Here is a 13,786-nt window from a genome sequence, read left to right as displayed (position 1 = left end):
CTTTGGAAATAAAATTTAGTAAATGGAAGTATTATATAATTTAATTTAAGTAATTTCTATTATGAATAAATTATGGTTTATTTTATTAGTTTGAGTTTTAGAGATTAATTTATTAGGAATGATTAAATAGATTTTTATAAATACTTAAAGTTTAAGTAATTATATTATAATTAGATATTTTTTAAATTGAAATTAAAGTTTCGGCGATAGAAAAATAATAAAAAGTTATATAATTTAATTTGAATAATTAGTATTGAGTTTAAACTATATTTTATAAAAATGTGATTAATATGCTTATTTTATAATTTAAATTAGAAATAATTAATTGAACTTAGCAAAATGTTGATAAATAATGTTCTTAAATATTTTTAAAAGAGTATATTTGATTTTAAAATTACTCTACCTTCTAATTTTATCAAAATATCTATTCATATCTATCTGTATTCTTTTATAAAATCCTAATTTCTAAACCTAATTTCCCTAATTCACAAACCCTTACCCCCCCTTTTCTCCCAAAACGAAGACATACACACACGGAAGAGAGGAGAGCTTCTGAGAGAGCTGAGGAAGAAGAGAGAGCTTGGAATCGGAGGGGAAGAAGCCGCACTCTATGCCGTCCAGTTGCGCTGCTACCGCGCCACCGTCGCGCCCAGCTCGCCGTCGTCCTCCACGCGTTGCCGCCACTGTTTGTAGAGAGGAGAGGAGTCGTTCGTTGAGAGCCATCGCGTCTTGCTGCCAGGGGTTTCATCGCAGCCAACCCGTCGCCACCGTCGAAAACAGAACCACGAAGAGGAGAGGAGAAACGATGTTTGGAGGAAACTGAGCTGCATGCCGCTAACCGAGAAGAAGCTGTCTTCATCACTGCGATGGAGTCGTCCCTGCTAATGCCCGGCACCGCCATCAGCGCTGCCGTCGAAGGGAGCTCGCTGTCACAGTTTAATCACCATCAGACTTGAAGGGAAGCGCCACTGATATTGCCCGACAGCAGCTTCCCCTGCGTTCCCAATTCCATTTTTGAAACTGTAACATTCTTGCTCGTGCTCTGCTTCCCGATTTTATTTCTCTACTATATTTTAATTCTGAATACAATAGTGTATGTTCATGTTTTGTATTGTTGTCGCCATCGTCAATCTAGATCCTAGTCATCTCCGTCGTTCATGCCCCTTGCTGCCCCTGTTTCTCTACTGCTATTATTTGGAGTACCAGCGTTGATGCTATTATGAATCTGTTAGAGTTGCTATTGGTGAGTCTGATGCTACTTTAATTCTGGATTGATCTTTTCCTTGATCATTGTCTATTTACACATTTTTTTGTCACTGCTATACTTGTTCTAAGTCGATCCCGGTATGTGCCTTGTCTTGAGATCTCCAGGGCTGTGATTGCTCTTAATTTCCATCCAATTTGAATCCTTTGTTTGGTTACAACCCCGGTCACTGCCGTGAAGATTAACAATGCTGCTGTTCCGGTTGCTGCCTTGCCATTCCGGTTGCGTGACAGTCACTGCTGCTGCCATGAAACTAAAAGGGAAGGGAATTGTTACGTTAAATTATGCAATTGCGACACCGAGGTAGGGAGTTTAAAATGATTTTAATTTAAGAATGCCTACAAGGTTTATTGAATAACTGCAAATAGATTCAATAGCTGTGAGTAATTGATTGACTATGTGAATATTGAATTGTGGCTGAAATTGTGATTGGAATGGTTGAGATTGTGATTTGGAATTGTTGATTAATGATATTGATTGATTGTGTGGATTGGGAACTGTTTGATGACTAATTGTTGAGAATTCCTGAATTTTAATGGATTATGTTGGGTTTGTTGCCGTTGAGATGTTATTTTGTTTATTGTAATGTTAATGAACTTGGTTGGTGGTTGATTTGGAATTGGTTTTGAGGGGTATTGAAGGGTTGGATTTTGAATACTAAATGGTTTGCTGAAAATCATGTTCTCTTGAAATTAAATGGCAACTTTGAAAGTGATTCAGTGACTCTATAGTGACTAAAATGATATGAATTTAAGTTTTAAGTAAATTATATTAAGTGTAATTGTGAAAACTCAATTTTGAAGGTTTTGTATCAACTAGAGAATTAGTTATGATTTTTTCAAAGTTGAATGCTAAAATCTTATTTTCTGCATAATTTCTAAACTAAGTCAGCAACTTTGAAAAAGCTATAACTAGTTCTGTGATTATTGGAATTGCGTGGAACCAAGTCCGGATCAAGCTTGGGAATATAGGGAGATGGACTGGTGAATTTGAGACTTTTTCATTAAGTTTATGATTTATGGTGAATTTTTGAATTATAGATGTCAAATCTGGTTTTTCTGCAAAACGTTTAACACAGCAGCAACTTGTTTCCTCTATTAAAAATTCTCCAGCTTGAATTTTGAAATGGAACAAATTTTAAATGAAACTATGGTCCTAGTAATTTAATTTCATAAAAATTTAGAATTATTAGAGTTGTGGTTTTAAAGATATGAATTTTTAAAGTAAGATGTATTATGCAGTAAAAGTCAGGTTTTGTTTTCTAAGTCAGTAACTTTGAGACTTTATAATTTTTAATTCTGGAATGATATTAAGATTCAACCAATTGGAGGTGAAAGTTGAGTATGTTTGGTACATATGATTCAAATTTTAGGGTTTTCCATGTTTTAATAAGTGAGTTATGGGACTTGGAAGAGGTTGTGTTTAATGATTTGTAAAACAGAATTCTGCAGAAAATTACCTAACTTCCAAGCTACGTAACTCCTTCATTAAAAATGGTATGACCCTGGTACCAATTGAGAAAGAAATTTGGATGAGTTATGTTTAACCACATTAATTTTGAAGGTAGTTGGATTTAATTTGGATTTTATATGAAATTTCAAATGTTGTATGGTGCTGCTGTCTTCTGGTTTTAAAACACTGCAGAACAGTCACGGTTTTGCTTATATTCCCGAAGCTAGAGTCAGCAAAAAATTATGATTTTTGGTTTAATAGAAAGCTTAATCCGAGAAGGTCGCATGGATATAAAGTTTGCGTCATTCCGAATTCATTTGTTATTTTAAAAACAAAATGGAAATCAGGCTGCCAGGTTGTGTTGACAATTATTTTGGATATGGAATTTAAGAAATAGATTTTCTATACTATTATCAAATGTTTTTGAGAATATATATTATTGTGGCAACTGCTGAAAGAGGCTGATGAATGTTGAGAAAGAAGGAACCCGTAAGGGTGGCTAAGTCCTATTTTTAAAGGAGATTATGTCCAAATTTTTATAAAAGTAAAAGGACTTAATCAAAATGAATACTTGAGACTTGTTTAACGATAATAACTTTACTGATTCTTTTGAGAAAATATATTTGGTTTATAAAGTTGCTAGCAAGGACATGGGTTTTGTCCCGCTTGCATATTTACAATTGCAAAAGAGTAAAGAGATAAAGAGAAAAAGAGTAATATAGATACAGATGAAAGAGTATTCAGAGAAAAGTAAAGAGATACAGAGATAAGAACAACTAGAGTAGAGTAAAGAGATGCAGAGAAAAGAGAAATCAGAGCAGAGTAAAGAGATATTTGTATATATATATATATATATATATATATATATATATATATATATTAGTTGCTTGATGCAACCCAGAGCTATATTTATATATATTAGTTGCTTGATGCAACCCAGAGCTATATTTAATATATATTAGTTGCTTAATGCAACCCAGAGCCTCTGTAGGAAAACTAAGTTACCTACAGCCATTTTCCGCTTCCCCAGAGCAGAGCAGAGTATATATATATTTTCCTGCAGTAAGCAGAGGCTGTCTCAAATGAGCGGCTATTATCATATGCGCATTTATTTAGGAACGGAAAATCGTATTCGGGAAATCGGGATTACTCGTGACCGGATAAATGTCGGGATTGCGGCAGCCAACCGACACATGAGCTCATGGCCTGTACTAGGACTAGACATTCATCATATGCATCTATGTGACATTGTTTGGGTGTGTATATTGTAATTGGTTTGCCTAAGTGAATAATTCTGTTAACTTCTAATTGCTATACTTGATATAATTGCTCTTGATTGTGTTTGAACCTCATTACTTGTGTTTGTAACTGATTGGCTGGATTGTGGTGAATTGGGTGCTGGTTGAATTGCTTGGGCCTGAGGCCGTGATTGGATTGTGTTTGAGGTTTAGTAAGTATGAAAGATTGAGCTGGTTCAGCATAGACTTAATGAACCTATGTTTGGAACAGATTAGTCATTCATACGGTCTAGGAAAACTTTTAATATTTTTATAAAGGAAAATATGGGTTTAGAATTTTGGATAATTAACTGATGCTTTATAAGATTTTGGATTTTTGAATGTTATGCGGTTGGTTTTAAAAATAAAAGGTTGATACGGCGAGTAAAGATCACTGCAAATGAAAACAGTTTTTCTTTTAAATATTTTTGAGTGAAATTAACTATTTGCGTTTTATTCTTTACTTTTACGGCATTCTCTACCTCTACTGAGAACATGTGGTTTGGTTCTCACCCCAAATTTTCCACCCTTTCAGCGACAGGTTTGAAGACGCAATTTGAAGCTGCGAGCGATCAGTAGGTTTTCTTTATGGTCTTAATTGCTTTCATAGAGTCCCCTCGCTATTGTCCTTTGAGATTTTATTTTACATAGAGGGGTAGGTTTAGTATATTGTATTTGAGTTTTATTTGGTCTCTTTTGTATAAGAATTATTATCAATAACATTTATGTGATTATTATTATTTGTGAATGTTTGAATTATGACTTAAATGAATAAAAGAAACAAAATTTTTTGGAATTTTCTTAAAACTGAAATGCGAACTCAATACAAAGGCTCGATAATTAAGTAGTTAATACTAGAGAAGGTTACGTAATGTTCTTTCTAGTGGAAATACCCTGACGTAAGCAAGGTATTTTGCTGGACGGGACGTTACAATATGGTATCAGAGCAGTCCTTCCTGTAGAGCCTTGGGAGTGGACTGACTATGCTTCATTGCATACTCTGAGTGTCTGTCATGCCTTAAGACTTGTCTTGGTGACGAGAGTTTTTGTTTTATATGCATGACTGTCTGATGATTAACGCTATTAGTTTACCTTTGCATACCTCATGGTATTAAGTTTAGCCAACTTAATACTAATGATTTATGTATATGGAACACTAATGGGTTATCATAGACGAAATAGAAGTGATAGATTAACGCGAGTTACGAGGTTTTGGGGACGTTAGAAACTAAATTCTAGAGATTAGTTCCGTTTCGACGTATGCTCTTTATTCATGCTTAGTGTTATCTCTTCTTCTACTAATTGTATTGGAATTTCTAGTTTCTGATCTCTTTCTTGCTAATCTTGTATTATCATTCGTGCATGTCCTTGCTTGACTCTGTATCTGGTTGTTGCTTGAATCTTTTGAAACATTTATCCTTACCTTACAAACTCTATGCTCCTTGCTCTGAATTCAGAATTATTTCGGTGCAGCATACTATTTCTTGAAATTTCCTTCTTGAGTACTTGTTTCAGATTCTCTTCGAGAAAAATTTCAATTTAAATCTTTTCTTACTTGACTGTATCCACAACCCTTACTTAAATTTTGATGGGATTGTTTTTAATTCAGCCTAGACTTTCTTACATAAACTCTGAAGCTTCTTTATGTAGTTTAATCTTGTTTATCTGTGATATACCACTTATCTTTTATTGATTTATAGAAAATTTTATTTCAGAATTTATTCTTTAAATAGAAGCTGATTTTCTGCCAACTTTACTATAATTCTATAGCTATGTACTTAAGTATCCTCCAAGATTTTTAAAGAAAATATTTCGCCCTTAACATCAAACAAGCTTTAATTTACAAACCCTGCATGATTTGTTTTGATTTAAAAATTAAATCGATATAACATATTATTTATACTAAGTTTAGTACTTTTGGAAAATGTTAGATTTATATATATTCTTTTGAAAAAGATAAACTATTTTCCTCTATTTCAAGTTGAAGTTGTTTTAAATTGTTGTTCTATTTTTCTTAATAATGTTCATACCGAAACTTCTTCGATTCAAAATTTCTTCCTAAACTTTCAAAATTAACTCTCCTTATGATATATTTCATTGCTTATATACATCTTTGTTTGTTGATAATCTTACGTATTCTTTCAAATCCTTGCGAAATACCATCCTTATCCAACTGTGAACCTAAGTACTCTCCTGATTTTTCGTAAATACCATTGTGCCATTTGTCCTTCTCTTCTCAAGTTTCTTATTGCTTATACGATAGTTCTTAGGGACGCGATTTGTGCGTACGGAAAGTGAATCTGGTCAGTATACGAAGTTATAAGGAGTTGTGGAGTTTCGAGGCAACGAGAAGTGATCATGCTTTGTTAAGAGTTCTGAACGAATATGGTGCCTATTTGATTTTGGATTTTGAAATTTGGTTTGTGTCAAGCTATTTTTATCAACTTTTGTATCACCTAATATATTTTCTTCTATGTTTATGTGATATGCTTTTCTTGGTATCTTTAAAATATTCAAAAGGGGATGTGAATATGAATCTTATCTCCATCTTATATCAATTTTCGAGGGCGAAAATTTTTGTAAGTTGGATAGAATGTAACATCCCGCATTTTTGAAAACCTAAATATAAATAAATTGTGATTTTATCTTGTTAAGTTTAAATTTTGTAATTTTAGAAATTATTTTGTTAGAAATAATTAAATAGATTCGGAGATAGTTTTATTTTGAATCAATTAATATTTTTAAGTAATTTTATTATAATAGAATATTTTGTATAATTTAATTCAAGTAACTTTTATTCTGAAAAGGTTACGATTTATTTTATTAATTTGATATCTTATTTTATAAATTAATTAATTAAGAGTAATTAAATTAGTTTTATTAATATTTGGAGTTTAAGTTGATTAATATTCTTATGTAATTTTTATAATTGGTTATTTCATATGCTTTGGAAATAAAATTTAGTAAATAGAAGTATTATATAATTTAATTTAAGTAATTTCTATTATGAATGAATTATGGTTTATTTTATTAGTTTGAGTTTTAGAGATTAATTTATTAGGAATGATTAAATAGATTTTTATAAATACTTAAAGTTTAAGTAATTATATTATAATTAGATATTTTGTAAATTGAAATTAAAGTTTCGGCGATAGAAAAATAATAAAAAGTTATATCATTTAATTTGAATAATTAGTATTGAGTTTAAACTATATTTTATAAAAATGTGATTAATATGCTTATTTTATAATTTAAATTTGAAATAATTAATTGAACTTAGCAATATGTTGATAAATAATGTTCTTAAATATTTTTAAGAGAGTATATTTGGTTTTAAAATTACTCTACTTTCCAATTTTATCAAAATATCTATTCATATCTATCTGTATTCTTTTATAAAATCCTAATTTCTAAACCTAATTTCCCTAATTCACAAACCCTTACCCCCCTTTTCTCCCAAAACGAAGACATACACACACGGAGGAGAGGAGAGCTTCTGAGAGAACTGAGGAAGAAGAGAGAGCTTGGAATCGGAGGGGAAGAAGACGCACTCTATGCCGTCCAGTTGCGCTGCTACCGCGCCACCGTCGCGCCCAGCTCGCCGCCGTCTTCCACGCATTGTCGCCACTGTTTGTAGAGAGGAGAGGAGTCGTGCGTTGAGAGCCATTGCGTCTTGCCGCCAGGGGTTTCATCACAGCCAACCCGTCGCCGCCGTCGGAAACAGAACCACGAAGAGGAGAGGAGAAACGATGTTGGGAGGAAACTGAGCTGCAAGCCGCTAACCGAGAAGAAGCTGTTGGTACACGAATTGTGAATCACACTTTTCACAACTCGTACCACTAACCAGCAAGTGCACTGGGTCGTCCAAGTAATACCTTACGTGAGTAAGGGTCGATCCCACGGAGATTGTTGGTTTGAAGCAAGCTATGGTTATCTTGCAACTCTTAGTCAGGATATTAATTTGTGGTTATCAGTTGACTTGCAAATGAACAAGAGAGCATAAATTAAAGGTTACTTGTTATGCAGTAATGGAGATGCTTTGTCTTTTGAATTTCAGCTTTTCTCTTGTATTCCTCTTCCCTCATGCATGCAAAAGTGCAAATTTCCTTCCATGGCAAGCTGTGTGTTGGTGGATCACCGTTGTCAATGGCTACCATCCGTCCTCTCATTGAAAAGGGTCCACGTGCGCTGTCACTACACGGCTAATCATCTGTCGGTTCCCATTCATGCTGGAATAGGATCCGTTGATCCTTTTGCGTCTGTCACTACGCCCAACACTCGCGAGTTTGAAGCTCGTCACAGCCATCCAATCCCAGAATCCTACTCGAAATACCACAGACAAGGTTTAGACTTTCCGGATTCTCATGAATGCCGCCATCAATCTGGCTCATACCACAGAGATTCTGATTAAGGAATCTAAGAGATATTCATTCAATCTGATGTAGAACGGAGGTGGTTGTCAGACACACGTTCATAGATTGAGGAAGGTGATGAGTGTCACGGATCATCACCTTCTCTATAATTAAGCGCGAATGAATATCATAGATAGGAACACGCATGTTTGAATGGAAAACAGAAATAATTGCATTAATTCATCGAAACACAGCAGAGCTCCTTACCCTTAACAATGGAGTTTAGAGACTCATGCCGTCAGAGATTACAAAGTTCAGATCTAAAATGTCATGAGATACAAAATAAATCTCTAAAAGTTGTTTAAATACTAAACTAGTAACCTAGGTTTACAGAAAATGAGTAAACTATGATAGATAGTGCAGAAATCCACTTTTGGGGCCCACTTGGTGTGTGCTGGGGCTGAGACTTAAGCTTCTCACGTGCCTGGGCTGTTTTGGGCGTTCAACGCCAGGTTGTAACCTGTTTCTGGCGTTGAACTCCAACTTGTAACCTGTTTCTGGTGCTAGACGCCAGACTGCAACATGGAATTGGCGCTGAACGCAAGACTCCAACATGGAAAGCCCTGGATGTCTACTTTTCACTGCAATTGGAAGCGCGCCAATTGGACTCCTGTAGCTCCAGAAAATCCATTCCGAGTGTTGAGAGGTCAGAATCCAACAATATCAGCAGTCCTTGTTCAGCCTAAATTAGATTTTTGCTCAGCTCCCTCAATTTTAGCCAGAAAATACCTGAAATTACAGAAAAACACAAAAACTCATAGTAAAGTCCATAAATATGAATTTGGCCTAAAAACTAATGAAAATATACTAAAAACTAACCAAATCATACTAAAAACTATATGAAATTAACCCCAAAAAGTGTATAAAATATTCGCTCATCACAACACCAAACTTAAACTGTTGCTTGTCCCCAAGCAACTAGACAAATAAAATATAATACAAATAAGTCACGAAGCAATAATATCTCAGAGTTCTTGAGTGAGGCTCAGATTCTAATTAGATGAGCGGGACTAGTAGCTTTTTGCTTCTGAATAGTTTTGGCATCTCACTTTATCCATTGAATCTCAGAATGATTGGCATCTATAGGAACTTAGAATTCAGATAATGTTATTGATTCTCCTAGTTCAGTATGTTGATTCTTGAACACAGCTACTTTATGAGTCTTGGCCGTGGCCCTAAGCACTTTGTTTTCTAGTATTACCACCGGATACATAAATGCCACAGACACATAATTGGGTGAACCTTTTCGGATTATGACTCAGCTTTGCTAAAGTCCCCAATTAGAGGTGTCCAGGGTTCTTAAGCACACTCTTCTTTTTGCTTTGGACCTTGACTTTAACCGCTCAGTCTCAAGTTTTCACTTGACACCTTCACGCCACAAGCACATGGTTAGGGACAGCTTGGTTTAGCCGCTTAGACCAGGATTTGATTCTCTTAGGCCCTTCTATCCACTGATGCTCAAAGCCTTGGATCCTTTATTACCCTTGCCTTTTGGTTTTAAGGGCTATTGGCTTTTTCTGCTTGCTTTTTTTTTTGCAAGCTTTGTATTCACTGCTTTTTCTTGCTTCAAGAATCATTTTTATGATTTTTCAGATTATCAATAACATGTCTCATGTTCATCATTCTTTCAAGAGCCAATATATTTAACATTCAAGAACATCAAATTCCAAAGACATATGATCTGTTCAGGTATTCATTCAGAAGGCAGAAAGCATTGCCACCACATGTAAATAATTAGAATTTCGTTTATTAAGAATTCGAAAAAATATTGCCTCCTTATTCTAAAGAAAATCTTCTATTTTATTCATGTTTAATGATGATGAGAGAAATAAATTATAGCTTAATTGGAGATAAAATCACTACTAATTACTACTATAACTTCTAAGGTAAAACTCAAATAAGAACAATTATCACAGAGTTAAGGCTAAGATTAGAACTCAACAACCTTGAGTTTGGGATGTGGATGTTCCTTTAGTATGTGGGGTGCTTGGTCCTTCAAGAGATAACTTCTGACGCTTTAGTTCCTTTAAGTCACGCCCTTGCTTTTCTTGTTTCCTGAGCAGTTTGCAGAGCATATTGTTTTGATTTTGCTGTTCTTCCTTTATTTGGTCCATAGATTCTTGCAACTTGGTAACAGATGCTTCAAGCTGTTCCCAATATTCAAATTGAGGGACTTCCGGGAGAAATTCTTGCGCCCTCCTCTTGATGGGGTCATCCTGCACTTGTTGTTTTTCCATTGTGGTTTTAGTGATTGGTTGCTCCACTGAGATGTACTCCGTTATTCCCATCCTTACTCCAGCATCTTTGCAGAGCATAGAGATTAGGCTTGGATAAGCCAACCTGGCATCTTTGGAGTTCTTGTTTGCAAGTATGTAAAATTCAGATGGAATCAGTTGATGAGCTTTCACTTCTTTTCCCAACATAATGCAATGGATCATCACTGTTCTTTTAACGGTGACTTCAGAACGGTTGCTAGTGGGCAATATAGAACGCCCAATGAAGTTCATCCATCCTCTGGCGACTGGTTTGAGATCTTCTCTCTTGAGTTGATTTGGGACACCCTTGCTGCTGGTGGTCCACCTGGCTCCAGGGATGCATATATCCTCTAGAATCTTATCCAGGCCCTTGTTTGTTCTCATCATTCTCCTATTGAAGGAGTCTGGGTCATCTTTCAGCTGAGGTAGCTTAAAGATCTCCCTGATTTTGTCAGGGTAGATGTGAACAATCTTTTCTCTGACCATAGTCCAATAGTCATAAAGGGCAGTTCCAGATATTCTCTGCCTGTCTGTTTGCCACAGATTAGCATAGAACTCCTGAACCATATTCCTTCCCACTTTTGTTTTAGGATTAGCTAGGACTTCCAAGTTCCTGTTTCGAATCTGTTCTTGGATCTCCAAATATTCATCTTCTTTCAGATCGAACTTGACTTCCAGGATCACTGATCTTAGACCCATTATTTTGTAGTAATGGTCTGAATGTTCTTTGGTTAAGAACTTCCCTTGATTCCAAAGTGGTTTTGGAATACTCTCTTTCTTGCCTCTTGGAGTGGGTTGTTTTCCTTTAGGAGGCATGATCTTAGTGGGTATAATTTAGTGATCACGGATAAACACACCAAACTTAGAGGTTTGCTTGTCCTTAAGCAAAAGAAAAGAAAGGAGAGGGATAGAAGGAGAGCTAGTGTCGAATGGTGGACGAGAAGAGGGAGGCCGAATGTGGATTTAAAAGGGAGGGGGTGGGTTTTCGAAAATTTTAAAAAGATAAGATAGAAGATATGATTTATAAAAAATAAGTATGATATGAAAAGATGTGATTTAAAATTGAAAAGATATGAAAGATATTTGAAAAAGATAAATTTGGATTTTGAAAAAGATAATGTGGAGATTTGAAAAAGATATTGATGAGTTGAAAAGATTTTAGAAGGAAAAGAGATAGATTTGTTTTGGAAAATTTGAAAAAGAGTTGGATTGGTTTGAAAAAGAATTTGTGTTTATGGATTAAGATACATTTGATATTTTTAAAGTAGGGTTTTTAGAAATTAGGGTTTTTAGAAATTAGGGTTTGTAACATGTTTATGCAAGAAATCATGAATTGAAACATGAAAATTAAAATTAAAATAAAAAATGTGAAATAAAAATGAATTTACCTCCTCCCCACCATCCTGGCGTTAAACGCCCAAATGCTGCATGTTTTGGGCGTTTAACGCCCAAATGCTGCTTCTCCTGGGCGTTCAATGCCCAGCTGTTGCTTCTTTCTGGCGTTGAACGCCAGGAACTCCTTTGTCACTGGGCGTTTTTCTAAACGCCTAGGATGCTGTCAATCTGGCGTTAAACGTCCAGAAGCTGCTTCTTTCTGGTGTTTAACGCCCAGATGGCTATCATTACTGGCGTTTTCTTGCCAGTGAGCTCTTTTTCTCTGTTTTGAGTGCTGAATCCTTCTGTAACCCTGTGAACCTATTGGTGCACGAAATTGTGATCCCTGGTAATGGCTCCAAAAACTTGGTGCACTAATCTTAATTCATAATTTGTCACAACTTCGATACAACTAACCAGCAACTGCACTGGGTCGTCCAAGTAATAAAACCTTACGTGAGTAAGGGCCGATCCCACGGAGATTGTCGGCTTGAAGCAAGCTATGGTCACCTTGTAAATCTCAGTCAGGCGGATATCAAATGGTTATGGAGTTTTCGAATAATAATAATAAATAAACAGAAAATAAAGATAGAAATACTTATGTAATTCATTGGTGAGAATTTCAGATAAGTGTATAGAGATGCTTTCGTTCCTCTGAACCTCTGCTTTCCTACTGTCTTCATCCAATCCTTCCTACTCCTTTCCATGGCAAGCTTTATATAGGGCATCACCGTTGTCAATGGCTACATTCCATCCTCTCTATGAAAAAGGTCCAAATGCTCTGTCACGGCACGACTAATCATCTGGAGGTTCTCGATCATACTGGAATAGGGTTCACCCTCCTTTTGCGTCTGTCACTACGCCCAGCACTCGCGAGTTTGAAGTTCGTCACAGGCATCCCTTCCCAGATCCTACTCGAAATACCACAGACAAGGTTTAGACTTTTCGGATCTCAGGAATGGCCATCCATGGGTTCTAACTTATACCACGAAGATTCTAATATCTCGGACTCGGTCCTCTGTATTAGATATCTAAGAGATACTCATTCTAGCTTGTTTGCATGTAGAACGGAAGTGTTTGTCAGGCACGCGTTCATAAGTGAGAATGATGATGAGCGTCACATAATCATCACATTCATCATGTTCTTGGGTGCGAATGGATATCTTAGAAGCGGAATAAGTTGAATTGAATATAAAACAGTAGTACTTTGCATTAAATCATGAGGAACAGCAGATCTCCACACCTTAATCTATGGAGTGCAGAAACTCTACCGTTGAAAAATACATAAGTGAAAGGTTCAGGCATGGCCGAATGGCCAGCCCCCATGATCTAAGAACTAGACGTCCCAAGATGATCCGAAGATAATCCAAAGATGTAAATACAATAGTAAAAAGTCCTATTTATACTAAACTAGCTACTAGGGTTTACAGAAGTAAGTAATTGATGCATAAATCCACTTCCGGGGCCCACTTCATGTGTGTTTGGGCTGAGCTTGAAGTTTACACGAGCAGAGGCTTCTTTTGGAGTTGAACGCCAAGTTGTAAGGTGTTTTTGGCATTCAAGTCTGGTTCGTGACGTGTTTCTGGCGTTTAACTCCAGACTGCAGCGTAGAACTGGCGTTAAACGCCCTTTTGCGTCGACTAAACTTGGGCAAAGTATGGACTATTATATATTTCTGGAAAGCCCTGGATGTCTACTTTCCAACGCAATTGGAAGCGCGCCAGTTTGAGTTCTGTAGCTCCAGAAAATCCA

General features: G+C 35.8%; 1 long non-coding RNA gene across 1 annotated transcript; it reads left to right on the top strand.

The window, feature by feature from the left end:
• Positions 1-482: 482 nt before the first annotated feature.
• LOC140181628 (uncharacterized) lies at positions 483-4,789 on the top strand. Its single transcript, XR_011876611.1, has 4 exons — positions 483-1,022; positions 1,136-1,243; positions 1,372-1,567; positions 4,529-4,789. It is a non-coding gene; the product is annotated as an uncharacterized lncRNA (long non-coding RNA).
• Positions 4,790-13,786: the final 8,997 nt, after the last annotated feature.

This window comes from Arachis hypogaea, chromosome 18, assembly GCF_003086295.3.
Source record: "Arachis hypogaea cultivar Tifrunner chromosome 18, arahy.Tifrunner.gnm2.J5K5, whole genome shotgun sequence".
NCBI classification, from domain to species: domain Eukaryota; kingdom Viridiplantae; phylum Streptophyta; class Magnoliopsida; order Fabales; family Fabaceae; genus Arachis; species Arachis hypogaea.
Note: the sequence above shows the minus strand (reverse complement) of the source record. Positions and strands in the feature narration are given on the sequence as shown.